This window comes from Nansenia antarctica (genome assembly GCF_963989245.1).
Source record: "Nansenia antarctica genome assembly, chromosome: 1".
In the NCBI taxonomy this organism is placed as follows: domain Eukaryota; kingdom Metazoa; phylum Chordata; class Actinopteri; order Argentiniformes; family Microstomatidae; genus Nansenia; species Nansenia antarctica.
This window is the reverse complement of record NC_137674.1, coordinates 92,637,192-92,653,201: the sequence shown is the minus strand read 5'-3', so window position 1 is coordinate 92,653,201 and position 16,010 is coordinate 92,637,192. Positions and strand designations below refer to the sequence as shown.

At 42.3% G+C, this 16,010-nt stretch overlaps 1 pseudogene across 1 annotated transcript; it reads right to left on the bottom strand.

The window, feature by feature from the left end:
• Window positions 1-2,374: 2,374 nt before the first annotated feature.
• Window positions 2,375-3,721, bottom strand: LOC308154197 (annotated as a pseudogene). The gene is made up of 2 exons: window positions 3,143-3,721; window positions 2,375-2,708 (listed from the first exon to the last, which is right to left on the bottom strand). The product of its transcript is annotated as an uncharacterized misc_RNA (transcript).
• Window positions 3,722-16,010: the final 12,289 nt, after the last annotated feature.

Sequence of the window (16,010 nt, the reverse complement as noted above, 5' to 3'; positions counted from 1 at the left end):
TGATCGGGAGGTCTGTAGATTGTACCAACCAGCACCGGTTTTGCTTTGTTAAAGATAATTTCAACCCAAACAGATTCTAATTTGTCATGATTCAGGTCATCACGGGTGTTAAAGATAATATCGTTGTGAATGTACATGCAGACACCACCCCCATACCTGTTCCTGTCGTTTCTGATGACTGTGTAGTTAACTATTTCAATCTCTGGGTCTTTGATGGATTCATCAAACTTGGTCTCAGAGAAGCTCAAAATATGAACCTTGCTGTCATGGAACATTTCTCTGATTTGGTCCAGTTTAGGCACAAGACTGTTCACATTAAGGTGAACAATATGCAGGCCCTTACTGCTGTGTCCAAATAGAGAGTTTATGTCTTTGACTTGGAAATAGTCACCACCATTTTGGTCATCGTCACGTTGAGGATTGGGGGGTGGGGGGGGGCGCCCATTGTTCAACGGTTTCGTCGTAGAGTCTCCGGGTGGAGAAGGGGGGGGTCGTCGTCGGGTGGGGGAGGGAGGGGGGAGGGGGGGGTTCATCACCGGGTGGGGGAGGCCTCTGTGTTCGTCACCGGGTGGTGGGGGGGGGGTTCGTCACCGGGTGGGGGAGGTCTCTGTGTTCCCTGGCTAGCTGGTGGAAGATAGGTGGGGGGGTAATGTTATTAGCATATCTACCCATTGTTTTGCTAGCCACGTCTGAATCCTGGAAGTCTGCTGTTGCCGGCAAACTAACCGGTTTGTCGACAATGGCGTCAGTGTCTATGCTCGTAGCATTTGCCTGGGAAAGACACAGTTGTTCTCTGGCTAAACGCGAAGCCCGCCTGGTTGCGACTGGCCCGGGATTCAGCTGAATGTCTCCCGAGAGCAGTAGATAGAGCCATATCACGGTTCTTCGGTCCATTCTACCTGTCGGGGGTTTGTTTCTTCTCGTCCGGTCCGCAGTCAACGTCGTGTGGATGGTTGTTGCTCCGAAGCCCAAACATTTCTTTGCGGCGTGGAGATAAAAGTCGCTATGTGTCTCACCTTTTCCAACAAAGCTTGACTCCTTCTCCATAAGATGCAAGTTCTGTGGTGATTTGATGTACAAATCCGTAATCCATAGAAGGAACAGAAGAAAATGTGGTATAATCCTCGCCGTTGCGCCCGAGCGCTGATAGAAGCGACCACTCATGCTGACTGCTGACTGCTGACCTGACTGCTGACCTTAATGTGTGTGTGTGTGTGTGTCACAGGCTAGTTATCTGAGGTAACTAGCTACTTAGCTAGTCTGAGAGAGAGCTGCACGCTAACATTAGTTATCTGAAGTAGATACTTAACTAACTTACCAGGGCATCCAATAGCAAGAGATATTGCTCTCCATGATTGGTCTCTTTTATTAATGTCCTTATACATCGCATAGCTGGGGTCGTATAGCTCCCTATGGCACTGAACAAACGTTATCAGCTTTTCGTCATCCATTTTAGAGTAGAGTAAATAATGTGCATTGGCCTTAAATATAAATGTTGGGTTGCCGGATGTCCGGTTTTCAGTGGACAGTGTCTATACAACATGTGTATAAATTGGCTGGTCATTCAGTCGTGCTAGATTAGAAAATCTGGCAACCCTGTGCAGCCAAAAACTATATTTTAGTGATTAGTGAATGATGTGCCTGGCACACTGAAAATAAGATGAGGTTTACCAAATGGCATCCATTATCCGTTGTGTCCAGTATGTATTTGAAATATATGATATGAAAATGAAATGATAATGTTGTACATCATAAACCCTTCATGTACCGTAGGTGTATGCACTATATCAGACCTTTTGGGTCAGACCTTCAGCCTTTAACTTCTTTCAAAAAAGGAGACAGTCAAAAATGTATGCTCCAGTCTCTCTCCCCGTTATGAGTGACTCAATTAATTTAGATAGACCAGTTGAAGTTTTCCCAATTGTCCCATTGTGATGCAATAATCCGTCGCACCACAAACTTTTACAACATTTTGCAAAATTTGACAGTGCGACAAAACTCGCACGCCGTGTGCTTTGTCCCATTCAAAATGAATGGAATCGAATGTTCGCCGTGCGATTACAATCGGGGCCGTGTGCGGGTAAATGCGATGCTCTCATAGACTTCCATTCAAACTTCAAAATGGAACGTTGACGCGCAACAGAAATCGCACGCTGTGTGCAGAGCCCTTAAGGGTCTCCGGAACAATGGGGTGGGGTTTTTCCTCCCAGTCCGCCGGATCGAACTGCCGGGAGAGGGCGTCCGGCTTGACGTTTTTGGACCCCGGCCTAAAGGAGATGGAGAATTGGAAGCGTGTAAAAAACAGTGCCCACCTGGCTTGACGCGAATTGAGGCGCTTAGCCCCCTGGATGTAGGCCAGGTTCTTGTGGTCCGTTCACACCACAAACGGCTGTGCGGCCCCTTCCAGCCACTGCCTCCACTCCTCCAAAGCCAATTTAATGGCCAGCAGCTCACGGTTTCCCACGTCATAATTACACTCGGCCGGGGACAGCCGACGTGAGAAAAAAGCACAGGGATGTACCTTCCCATCCTTCCTGCACCTCTGGGAGAGCACCGCCCCCACCGCGAGATCTGAGGCGTCCACCTCCACCAGGAATGGTACTTCCGAGTCCGGATGGGCTAGGACCGGAGCAGAGGTGAACCGTTGCTTGAGGTCCACGAAGGCGGCCTCCGCCTCCGAGGACCAGGCGAACGTACGGAGGGTAGACCTGGTGAGGGCAGTTAAAGGGGCAGCTAGGGCACTAAAATTGCGGATAAAGCGTCTATAAAAATTAGCAAACCCTAGGAACCGCTGTAACTGTTTCAAAGAGGAGGGGCGGGGCCAGTCTAACACCGCACTAACCTTGGCAGGGTCCATGCTTAAATCCCCCCGTGTTATAATGAACCCCAGGAATGACACTGTGTCGGCGTGAAAGACACATTTCTCTGCCTTGACAAATAACTGGTGGTGGAGGAGGTGCTGGAGGACTTGACGGACATGATGTTGATGTTGAGTAATGTCTTTGGAAAAAAATTGGATATCGTCAAGGTACACAAAAACCGAATGACCAATCAAATCCTGCAGTACGTCGTTGACTAGTGCTTGAAATACTGCGGGTGCATTAGCGAGACCAAAGGGCATGACTAAATACTCATAATGTGCCGGGGCATCTGCCGGGGCACCCAGCTGAACGGGGCGCTGGCCGCGGGGGGGGGGCGCCAGGGGGGCCACCACCTTCCCCGACGTCTCTTTCCTGTGTTTTGGGCGTCTTTGTCTTTCTCTCTTTCTTCATTCGCTCAGCTGGGGGAGCCAAATACTCCGGTGGGAAGGGCAACGTGTTGAGGTAGGGCGTAGTGCCTGCAGACTGAAGGGAGTTCACTCCAGGGCGTGAAAGGAGGGAAAGATGAGGGGATGAGGATGAAGGAAGGGTAACACCAGGACTACTCCTTCTCTTCTTTCCTCCATCTCTCTCTCTTTCCCTATCCCTGTGTCCCTCTCCTTCACTGTTCTCTGAGGATGCTGTAGCATCTGAGTCTGAAGAGTCCTCGTCCACCCTCTCATATTGTAACAGTCTGTCGAGAAGAAAGCTTTTGTCTCCGGAAACTTTAAGCAGCTTTCTCTGAGATCTTCTAAGTTCTTCCTGAAAACATTCCTGCTCATAAACCAGAAAATTCCATTTGCGTTTTTAAGGTTTTTGTATTTCCTCTTGTAATCCACCTCCATATCGGCTTGACCGTTCATTTCTGACACGGGGATGATGAACACACGTTTATGGGAATTCTGTCTTCACTTCGGTCCTCTTCTCAGCCGCAGTCCACACACGGCTGTCTTCCAAAAGATAAGTTAAATACAGAAGTATGAACCAGTTTATAGCATATCGTTTTTGGACTAATGTGAGGGGCCGACGATGGACTTTTAGCTGCTACAGTTAGCTACTCGTGTGTGTTGCACTCCTTCGTTTAGAATACCAAAAATCCACAGGACTCCGATGTAAAAAGATATCAAAAGTTTTATTCCAATTTCCACAGGTAAGATCTCCTTTACATGAGCAAGATTGTGAATTTCGTAAACTATGTTTTGCAACTACGACTACGGTCAAAAAACTATATGCTTCCAGTCTCAAATCCAATCACCGACACACTGCCTAGAACAATCTAGAAAGTTACCTTCAACGTAAAGAGGTCTGACGTTCTTAAAGTGACAGCAGCCCCAATATTTAACATGGGCTCTGAAGGCTAAACCAAAGGGGTTTCCTATGCTGATACAAATCATATATCAAAACATTGTTTCTACATTATACTTATTAACATTTCCAGTGTAGAATTTATCCAAAACTATAAATGCAAAATCATAAACCTCATCCAAAGTAATTGGCTCCTACAAGCGGCGTGGTGGCATGCAGCTCGCGCCGGGCGCACTCAATCAGGATGGAGCCGTGGGCCGGGGCCACTGCCACGCCGCCGATGTTGGGGTCCAGGAAGTTGTGTGTTTTGACGACCGCGGTTTTCTTCTCCGAGGCGGCCTTCTTGGCCTCCAGGCGGCGCTGTCGGCAGGACTTGGCCGGCTCGGGGAGCTTGCGGACGGCGCGGCGGAAGTTGTCCAGCACCTGGATGGCGCCGGACTTCTGTCGCTGGCCCTCTCATCTTCTGTCGCTGGCCCTCCTCGCTGCCGTGCTCGTCGGTGAGCGAGACCTTGTAGAGGGGCAGCACATGGAGCTGCTCGTCCTCGGGGATCTCCCCCACCTTGCGGTTGTCCTCTTTCGTCAGGGTGCACACCTGGGAGAGAGGCGGTGGTGGGGGGGGGAGGGGAGAGGGGGCGTGCCGCGTCACGGGCCCCTCTCTCTTGTCCTTGGTCTGGCCTGGTCTGGCCTACTTTATTGCAGGGTTGTACATTACATTTCAAGTTCATTTCATACACTTTACAAGTTTTCTTCACTTGTCTAAGTTCATCCTGCATCATTTTTTTATTTTTTTATTTTTAAAGAGAACAAAAAATAAAAAGATAAAGAATAAAGAATAGAGAGAAAATACAGAAAAAGAAGAGAGAAATTATAGGGATAGAGATAGAAAAGTAAGAGATAAAAGGAGGGGGGTGGGAGGGGTGGGATCGGTGAGGGGGGGGGGTTCTTCCTACTCATTCATTCGGTCCATTTACTCCAGTTCATAGTGAATTGCTCTTCACGGTTTCCCACTTTATAAGTAATTCTTTCCATTTCTTTTATCTCTTCAACAGTTTTTTTCCAATTATTAACAGATGGTGGGTTTAAGTCCAACCATTTACGTGTAATTTGCTTTAAAGCTGCAATACGTAATATAGTGTACAAATATTTATCTCCCTCCCTGTGTATATCTAATGGAATAAGACTGAGTATAATATTTACTGGATGTATAGGATTTTGTAAGGTAAATGTATTTTTTATTTTTACTTGAACTGCCTCCCAAAACCTTTTCAATTTAGGGCATGTATAAAAAATGTGTGTGTGATTGGCTTCTTGTTCCGTACATTTCCTCCAGCATTCTGCATTGCCTGTTGGCCTATATTTTGACAACATTTTCGGTGTTAGGACGATCTTCATATTTATTTTCCAAGCAAATTCTTTCCAGAATTTTGATTGTGTTGTCTTAAATATTCTTTTGCATGCTTCTTTCCAATCTTCTTCCGTAATTGTTATTGCTAATTCGTTTTCCCATTTTTCTTTAGTGTTATCTTCTTGTATCTTGATTTCTTGCATGATTTTGTAAAGTTTTGAGATTTTTGTCTTTTCGCTGTTTCTATTTTTGCTCAGATATTCCATCAGTATATGTGATCTTTGTTCCTGTCTCCTCTGTTGTGTTATAAGGTAGCTTCTAATTTGTAAGTACTTAAAGAAATGGCTATTACTTATATTACATTTATTAACTAAGGTTTCAAATGAGTCTATCATGTCATTTGTAACCATCTGTGAGTACACCTGTAGTCCCTTCCTAGCCCATTCTTCTAATATGTTGTCTGTTTTATTAGGTAAAAAGTCTGGATCACTGGCTATCTCTCTCAAATAAATACATTTGTCATCACATTTATACATTTTACGAATAGTTTTCCAATTTTTGAGGGTATTTTCTATGCATCTGTTATTTCCACTATATTTTTGAATATCCTTTAGACTCAGAAAAGGTAGTGTTCCTATTGATATTGATATTACTTGTTTTTCTATGTCTTTCCATTTGGTTTGAACCGAGTTATTCATCCATTTCATTATTGTATCTATTTGAGTTGCATGGAAATAGGACTTTAGATCAGGGAAATTAAACCCTCCTTTTTCTCTGGTTTGAGTTAGTATACTAAGTTTTTTCCGTTTACTTTTGTAGTTCCAAATGAAATTTGAGAGCATTGTATTCCATTTTTTGAAGCTACCATGTGGAATGGGAACTGGTAATGTTTGAAATAAAAACAGAAACTGTGGGAGGATCATCATTTTGACGCTTTCTACTCTACTCATTAAGGATTCAGGTGTTATCTTCCATCTATTAAGATCTTCTCGTATTTTATTTTCAAGGGCTTGATAGTTGTCAGTGTATAATGTTGTTATATCTCCGGTGAGGTAGATTCCTAAATATTTGATTTTCTTTGCATCCCATTTCAACTTATATTTTTCCTTAATTTCCGAATCTATCTGTTCTCCAATTGTTAATACTTCACACTTACTTTCATTTAGTTTATAACCAGAGTGTTTACTATATTCTGTAATTGCTTCCATTAGGCTTGGTAAGGATTGGGTTGGTGATGTTAAATAAACGACCACGTCATCTGCATATAATGCCAGTTTATGCTGTTCCTCTTTTATCGTTATGCCTTTGATGGTATTATTTTTCCTTACACTTTCTGCTAGTCCTTCCATGCATATAGCAAATATAACTGCTGAGAGTGGGTCTCCTTGTCTTGTACCTTTATAGATTGGAAATCTTCTGGATATTGTGCCATTTACTTTTACTCTTGACACTGGATTTTTATACATTCCTTGAAGCCATTTATTAAAATTCTCATGAAATCCAAAGCTTCTTACAATTTCAAACATGAATGGCCATAGCACTCTGTCAAATGCTTTTTCTGCATCCAGTGTCAAGAGTAGAAGGTTTGCACCATTATTTTGTGCATAGTCTATTATATTTAACGTCCTCCTTATATTATCTGACAGCAGCCTACCTGGTATAAAACCACATTGGTCGCTGTCTATTATATCTGGTACGATGTCCTTTAACCTATTGGCAATAATAGCTGTTACTATTTTATGGTCCGTATTCAGTAGCGATATTGACCTGCAAGACGAACATTCAGTAGCGTCCTTACCTTCTTTATGTATAACCGTTATTATAGATGAATTCCAAGTAGTTGCCCAATTTCCCGTTTGTAATACATACTTATATGCTTGTAAAAGTAGTGGTATCAATTGTTTTTTAAAAGTTTTATAAAATTCATTAGTATATCCATCATCACCTGGTGTTTTCCCCATTTTAAGGTTATTTATTTGTTGTTGTATTTCATTTACTGTGATGTCCTTAATGAGCTGTTCATATTTTGATCTTGTTACCTGCTTTAAGTTTAACTTATGTAAGAAATCTTTCATTAGTCCCAGGTCAATATCTGTGTTTTTATAGAGGTTCTCATAATATTTTACAAATTCTTCAGCTATGTTATCCTTATCCGTTATTGTTCCAGAGCCTTCTACAGTCTTCAATTTCGAAATGTGTGCTTTTTTAGTCTGTGTCTTAAGTCGATATGCTAGGAGTTTTAAAGACTTAGGTCCTCAATCGTAATATTTCTGTTTGGTGTATGTCATTAATTTCTCCACTTCCTCTGTATGAATTTTATCCAACTCCTTATACTTCTTTTTTAATTCATTTTTTACTATTATTTCATTTGTATTTTTTAATTTGTCTTCCAAGTGTTGTATTTGTTGTTCAAGCATTTTCTGTTTTTGTTGTGTTTGTCTTTTCTTAAATGCACAATATGCTATTATCCAGTGGTGTGCCGTCAGGGCCAGCAAGGCCTTCTCTGCTGGCCTAAACATCATCAGAATATACATTTTATTTTAATATATATTTTCCACAAATATGTATTAATGATTCCCCATAGTCTATTCTCTTCATTTCATAGCTTTCCTCTTGGTTGCGCTGCTTCCAGTCTCCGATTGAGATTTGGAGGGCTGGCCTTTATGTTAGAGCTTTTATCCAATCAAAATGTGTTGCTAGGGGGCTCAAAAATCTGCCCGCCTTCACATTAAACGGTGCTGCGGATTCGACCTGTAACTTAACATTGGAACGAGAAAACCTGTGGCGTACCTAGTAAACCTACGTAGATGCGAGCAAAAGCAACAACGGCGCCTGCTGTAAGGCTCAATGATGTCAGCACCCAGCACGTCTTTTGATTGGATACGCACTATTGCTACGCACTATTGATACGCACTATTGATATTCACTATTGAGATGCGGAACTATGCCGGTAGATGTGAAACTTTTGAAAGGGCGCAGGGAAACGGAGCCTCACAACGAAAGCTTTCGTTGACTGATCGATAATACTGATCGATTGTGTCCTGTTTTTGGGTAAACAATAACTTTCATTTAGGGGACACAATGAAAGCGCCAAGTCCACAAACAGAGGAAACTACGTTGAGCTTCTTTCTTTTCTGGCTGAAAACAACCCAGATTTACATTACCACCTGTCCACAAACAAAGTGTTTACTGGGACGTCAGGCAAAATACAAAACGACCTGATTTTTGCTATTGCTGAAGTGATGGAAGAAGAGATCAAAATGGAGATTAAAAAGGCACCCTTTGTCGCTATTATGGTGGACGAGACGACAGACGTGGGTAATGTAGCGATCTTAAAGATGTTAGTTTAACACTCTTCATTGTAAATGCAGATTTATTGATTAAAAATGCTTCGGAAATATTAATATAACTCTGTTGTACTTGTCTGACTATGTTAAGGTGATGCAACGCCCGGTTATACTGTGTTTCTGTCTAGTTTCTAGAGCCATGGCGTCATAACGATGGTATTAAGAGGTAGAATAATTCAGGTAGGAATGTGTCGGACATCACTGAAGGCCTAGGTGTGAAATGCACCGCCCGCCACTGCTATTATCTGTCCTCGTAGTACCGCTTTAAGGCCCTCCCATATAATAGTTGGATTAGTATCTCCATTGTCATTTATCTCTACATATTCTTTTATGGCTTTATTGATTTTTTCAACAAAGATCTTATCTTGAAGAAGTGAATTGTTTAATCTCCATATTTTTTCTCCCTGCTTTATATCAAAATGTATAGTTATAGATAGCGTAGCATGATCTGATAAGTCCCTTGTGCCTATTGTGCATGTTTCCAGCCTCTCTACGTCTTTTTTAAACATGAAGAAATAATCCAGTCTATTGGAAGTTGAAAATCGTCCAGAATAATATGTATATGTTTTTTTAGTTGGATTTAGCATCCTCCATATGTCTACTAATCCAAATTCTGACATTGCACTTCTTAAAATTGATGATGTTTTATCAGCTCTGTGTGGTTTATTATTTGAGGAATCTAGCCTAGAATTTATTGTAAGATTCATATCTCCTCCCATTAGGGTGATTCCTTTACATTTTGTCATTAACATTTCAATTATTTCTGACATGAATTCTGGGCCTAATTCCGGTGGATAGTATATATTTAAGAATGAGACAGTAATTGACTCTATTTTACCAATTACTAAAACAAACCTCCCCTCTTTGTCGTATATATGTTGTTCTTCTTTAAATGGTATGTGTGGTTGTATAATTATAGCAACACCCCTCTTCTGTGTTCCATATGAACTGGAGTAAATTTGTCCCCTGCTCAATGTGTCATGTTCTTTTTTCTTTAAATGGGTTTCTTGTAAAAAGAGGACATCTCCTCCAGCTCTCCTCAGTTGGAGGATAATCTTTTTCCTCTTAATTATGTTATTCAAGCCATTGACATTTAATGATATTATTTTCAACTTTTTCATATCTCCGTTTAAGGGCTTCATTTTAAACTAACATTACAAGTATTTCATGGAGTAGGCATATTATCGGGACTAGGAAAACAGTAGGAGGAGGAAGGACAGTAGGGAAAGGAGACAGAGGGAAAGAGGAAGAGGAACAGGAACAAGAAGAAAAGAAAAGTAAAAAGAAGAAAAAGAGAAGAAAAAGACAAAAGAAAGAAAAGATTGACAGGTTCAATTGTACCACCTTAATCAGGTAGTAAGTATCAGTGACCTTTATTGGAGGAGCCAAAGTGGTCCTTGGGGCGGTCTGTGTCGGCCGCCAAAATATAGTTACTCAGCAAACTTTGCATTGGCATCAACGTAACAGTCTCTCTATTCCCCTACTTATTTTCTCTTAATTATTCAAAATAGCTCCAATTCATATATGTCATTTAAGGTTTCATTTATCAAAAAAGTGGACAAAATTAAAGTAATATGGGGGGGGGGGGGGGGGGGTGTAATCTTGCTGCACCAAGCTTTAAAGTAAACTCTCCGTTTTTATAACATTGAAGAAGTAAATAAAAGATAAAACAGTATTGGTAATTATAATAATAATGATAATAAACGAAATAAATTAATACCTTATTCAAAACAGCTCCAATCTATAATTAGTAATGTAATGTTTAATTTAGCAAAAAAGTATGGGCACAGTCAAAATAATAGAGGGGGGGGGGGGTGTTATATATTACAAGCCTCATCTCTACTCAATAATAATCATAATAGCATTTATCACCACAATAGCACAAAGACAGTTTTTACACCTCCATCCCTCCCAATAAGGTAACCACCTCGCCTTCCTCCCCATCCCACCCTCACACACAAAATCATACACGCCCCAGACACCAAAATACCCTCAAACATACAGATACCCCCACGCACGCGCACCCCAACTCAACATGCACACGCACTCACACACACACACACATACAATAATAATGTAATGGTAATCATAATAACATTTATCATCACAATAGGACGAAGACAACTTTTACACCCCATCCCTCCCACACCAGCTGCACACCCACTTCCTCCCATCCCACCCTCATTCATACATATCCCCAGGCGCACAGTTACCCCCCCACACATGCACCCACGCGCACACACACACACACACACACACACACATACACATACACACATACACACAGACACCACACACACACACACACATCAGAACACACACACACACACACACGTACGTTCGGGGGAAACAAAAAGCAAAACAAAAAGGCAAAGTAATTTCAATTAAATAAACGGTTTAAAGAAAAAGAAAAGTAAAGAGAAAAAGATATATACCTTAAATTTAAATTAAATACCTAATTACGAAACAATAGCCTATAGCAGTGGTTCCCAACATTTTTTGTCTTGTGTACCCCTTGAGCTGTTTTGCCATGCCAGAAGTACCCCCTCACTCATGCGTGTTGATTATTTCCCCAAAAAATCAATTAAACTCTAACTTGCAAATATAACATTTATTACTGACACACAGAGAGCAAAACCTCTTCTCATGTCTCCAAAACTCTAAACACATTTTCTGCTTTACACACATTTTGCTATTCAAAATGGCACTTTTTAAATGCACTGAACACGGTTTTCTGCACACAACAATCTGACATAAAGTCACATGTTTGCCATTTCAAAACATTGCCATTCAAAATTAGACTACATGAGCTAATTGGCCAATACATGTGCCACCTGGCCACGTCAATGGTTAATTGTTACCACATGCCCACACACTCACTGAAAATAGAAAAATAAATAATAAATAATAATGAATTTGATTTGATATCTGTTTCTTTTCCCTTTCTCCTGCTCCTCTTTGGCTTCTGTCTGAGGTGCAGTGATGTCATCATTTTCTCATCCCAGAGTCTTGACTGATGGGGAGAGGAAACAGACAAGATGAGACAGGATAAAACTTATCACACACACACACACACACACACACACACACACAGAGAGAGAGAACACATTCAAGACATGATTATCACAAATTCCCTCTCAGGGACAAGAGCTAATTGAACCAGAATATCATCACAAGTGTCAGTTGCACTTGCAATACAGCCACCCACACCCCCAACTATCCACACACACACACACACACACACACACACACACACACACACACACACACACACACACACACACACACACACACACACACACACAGAGAGAGAGAACACATTCAAGACATTAGGATTATCACAAATTCCCTCTCAGGGACAAGAGCTAATTGAACCAGAATATCATCACAAGTGTCAGTTGCACTTGCAATACAGCCACCCACACCCCCAACTATCCACACACACACACACACACACACACACACACACACACACACACACACACACACACACACACACACACACTTAAACTTCTTATCTAACTCTACTGATTATTAATGAAATCATTTGAACCACTCCCCTTTAATACATAGATATTTACACCATTGTGAAAAATAGACTCACCCAGTAGCAGTTGCAATTCTTTTTTTCATCAGTTAAGCTTTAATGAGACACTTGAGGTTGCTTCTCTTTTATAAGCTTTGACAGTTCTGGAGGCAGTGTGGCAACAGCAGTCACCAGGCTGCTCTCCACACTCAGTCTGTTCCTTGGCTTGGTTTTGATGTGGGTCAAAGCTGAGAAGGTCACTTCACACATATATGTAGATCCAAAAGGCAAAAGTTCATTCAATGCACACTTTCCCAGCACTGGATATTCCTTTTCAACATCACACCAAAACTCTGTCAATGACTTGTCAGCATGTGCCATCTTCAACCCACGATCAGAGGACATGTCCATCAGATTTTCCTGCAGGCTTGCAGGAAGGCTGCTGCTGCTCCTGTCATTCACTCTGAATGGGTTCCTCACCCAGTCCAGTTTTTCTGACTTTGTTTCAATGTCATGAAAGTACTGGTTGAAGTCAGTGTCAAGTTTGGACAGATGTGCTTTAACTATTTTCACCACAGGACCTCTGTCAGCATCAGTGGTGGCGAGATGGCCATCAAGCAGTGGGAAACAGCTCACATCTCCATCCTTACATTTCCTCTCCCATAATTTAACCTTCTTTATGAATCCATTCACTTTGTCATACATGTTAAGGATGTGTGAGTACTTGCCCTGAAGTGAAAGGTTGAGCTCATTCAGCTTAGTGAAGACATCAGCAAGATATGCCAGCTGCGCAACCCACACTGCATCCTCAAACAGGGCTGCAAGAGGGTGGTCGTTTTCTGTCAGGAAAGCAAACACCTCGATGCGCAATTCATAGAGCCGCAGCAGCGTTTTGCCACGAGACAGCCAGCGAACGTCTGTGTGAAGCAGTAGCTGCTCATGCTCTGACCCGCTGCCATGACAAAGAGTTTGAAACAGTCTGTGGTTCATTGGCCGGGACTGAATGAAGTTAATCACCTTAACTGCGTCATCCATAACTGCACTTAACTCGGGGCTCATCCTTTTGCTGGCGAGTGCCTCCCGGTGAATAATACAGTGCATCCACTTAATTTCGGGGTTCACCTTCATCACACGCCCAAGCAGCCCACGCACCTTACCCGTCATTGCTGCCGCTCCATCGGTACAGATGTGACTGCAGGATTTCCACTCCAGATCGTTGTCTTTGAAGAAGCTGTCAATAATCAGAAATATTTCCTCGCCAGTTGTCTTTCCTGGCAGCGTCTTGCAAAACAAGATATGCTCATTTATGTCCGACTCTTCTTTATAACGCACAAAAGCCAGCAGCTGAGCCTCCCCACTAACGTCGGTCATTTCATCTAATTGCAAAGCGAACTGACCTGCTTGCTTCATTTTATCCACCACTTGTCCGACAATATTTATGGACATATCATCAATCCGACGGGAGACGGTATTGTTTGATAATGGTACCAACTTGAGCGCGTCAGCTGCTTTCTTGTCCAGCATAGTTTTAGCCAAAATCATAGCGGCAGGCAAAATCAGATCTTCGGCGATTGAATGTGGGGTTTTTGACTTAGCCACTAGTAATGAAACAGCATAGGACGCCTCCAGTGCTTTGCTTGACACACTTGCCGCTTTTTTCAGTGTAGCCTGACTTGACTTGAACTCTGACAGTTTTCGCTTGAAAAAGTCGTCAGTTTTACCAACAGTTGCTAGGTGTTTGGTGCTCTGGTGTCGCTGTAAATGGGCTGGCTTCATTGAATTATTAGCCAGGACTTCGCCGCAGAAAAAGCACTGTGGCTGTGGTGGATCAGCCGATGTACATGTAAATCCCCACAAAACATATGTTTCCAAATAATAGCGGGGTCCTTTTTTTCTTTTTTTCTCTGATCTGACCGTCTGATCTGCCTCTGATCTGACCGTCTGATCTGCCTCTGAAGCTGGTCGTTTTAGCCATCTGTCCATCTTTGCGGTATACTGACAGGCCTAGCTGACGTGCGCCTGTAAATGAACGTAAATGAACGTGATTTAAATGTGACGTGACTACCACTTGTGTTACAGTCATCACCTGTCGGGGAGGAACTTAAGTTGCAGCGTACCATTTTAACAACAGGTTTATGAAACGACTATATTTTTTTTTTAAATGGAAAGGGAAATAAATTATAATTCCATCTTCTATCTTTCCACGTACCCCCTGCAATCCCCTCACGTACCCCTAGGGGTCCGCGTACCCCCGGTTGGGAACCACTGGCCTATAGTGTTCACAGCAACTAGAATGTTAATGTTTGAAAGTCTTGGTACCTTGGTTTAATGTCTGTTTATGATCCAATCTTCCTCTCATGGCTTCTCCAGGCCTGTAGCTGAGTGTTTGTCCTTTCCATATACTCCTGCTTTGAACAATCCTCTCTTCTCCAGGTCTGTGGCTGCCTCTGTTGGGTTTGAGTAGTTTGTAAATGTTCCATCCAGGTTGAAAACGTTCAGTTTTGCTGGCGCAAGGATGTGCATCTTGATGCTCCTTTGATTTCTCAGGTAGTCCCGGATCGGTTTGTAGAGGGCTCTCTGTTTTCTTGTTTTGTATGTGTAGTCCTGATCAAAAAAGATGCGCTCTCCGTCAAGCAGCACTTGCTTCTTATCCCAGGCTGCTTTAAGCACCCTTTTCTTTGTGTCAAAGTCTAAGAATGCTGCAATAATCGGTCGAGTGGAGTGTGTTTGTTGGTTGCCCATGCGGTGCGCTCTGATTAGATTGATATCACCTGGCACCTCCAGAGTCTCTGCAATTAGCTTTTTAAGAAACTCATCATATTGCTAGCTCCGTTTGTTTCCTTGACATTATATATACACATATTGTTCTGTCTGGATTTATTTTCTAAATAATCCACCTGATCTGAAAGCTCATCAATTCGATCCTTTGTCTGCTTCAGCTGCTTCTGGGCTGCTGCCTCGGCATCGTCCAGGTAGCTCACCCGTGTCTCCAAACAATCCACACGTTTTCCTGTTTTCTCCACGTCCTCACGCAGATCTGCTGTTTGGTCCATAATTGTTTTAATGTCTTTTTCCGTGCGTTGTTGAAAGGTTTTGGAGTCGTCTCTGAACTCCTGGATCTCTTTAGACAGGGTTTTGGAGTCGTCTCTGAACTCCTGGATCTCTTTAGACAATGATTCTTTCAGATCGGTAAATAATTTCTGCATCTCCTCTTTGTTCATGGTGGTCATGGTGGATTCGGCGTTCGCTCTGTGTTTATTCTTTTTAAGCAGTAGATTGTCCGGTTTTGTTGTTTCTCCAGAGCGTAGATTCATTCCTTGTTAGGCTATTATTTCACATTCTTGTTTGGTCTACTATTTCCGAGTTTTAATCATTATTTTTCGGGGCTTGCGAGAGAGGATATCACGCTGCGGCCATCTTGTCTCACGCACCTGTCACTACTAACTTTCTTGTTGTAAACACTTAACCAGTGTCCGTGTCAAGCCTGACTGTGTGATAAGTCCATAACATGTTATTGGTCAGGAGCGTAACTCCAAATAATCCAATACAAGTTGGAAATCCAGCTAATGGTGAACACTTCTGCTAACAAAATAGAATAGTTCGGCTCTTGACATTGTACAAACTGAACA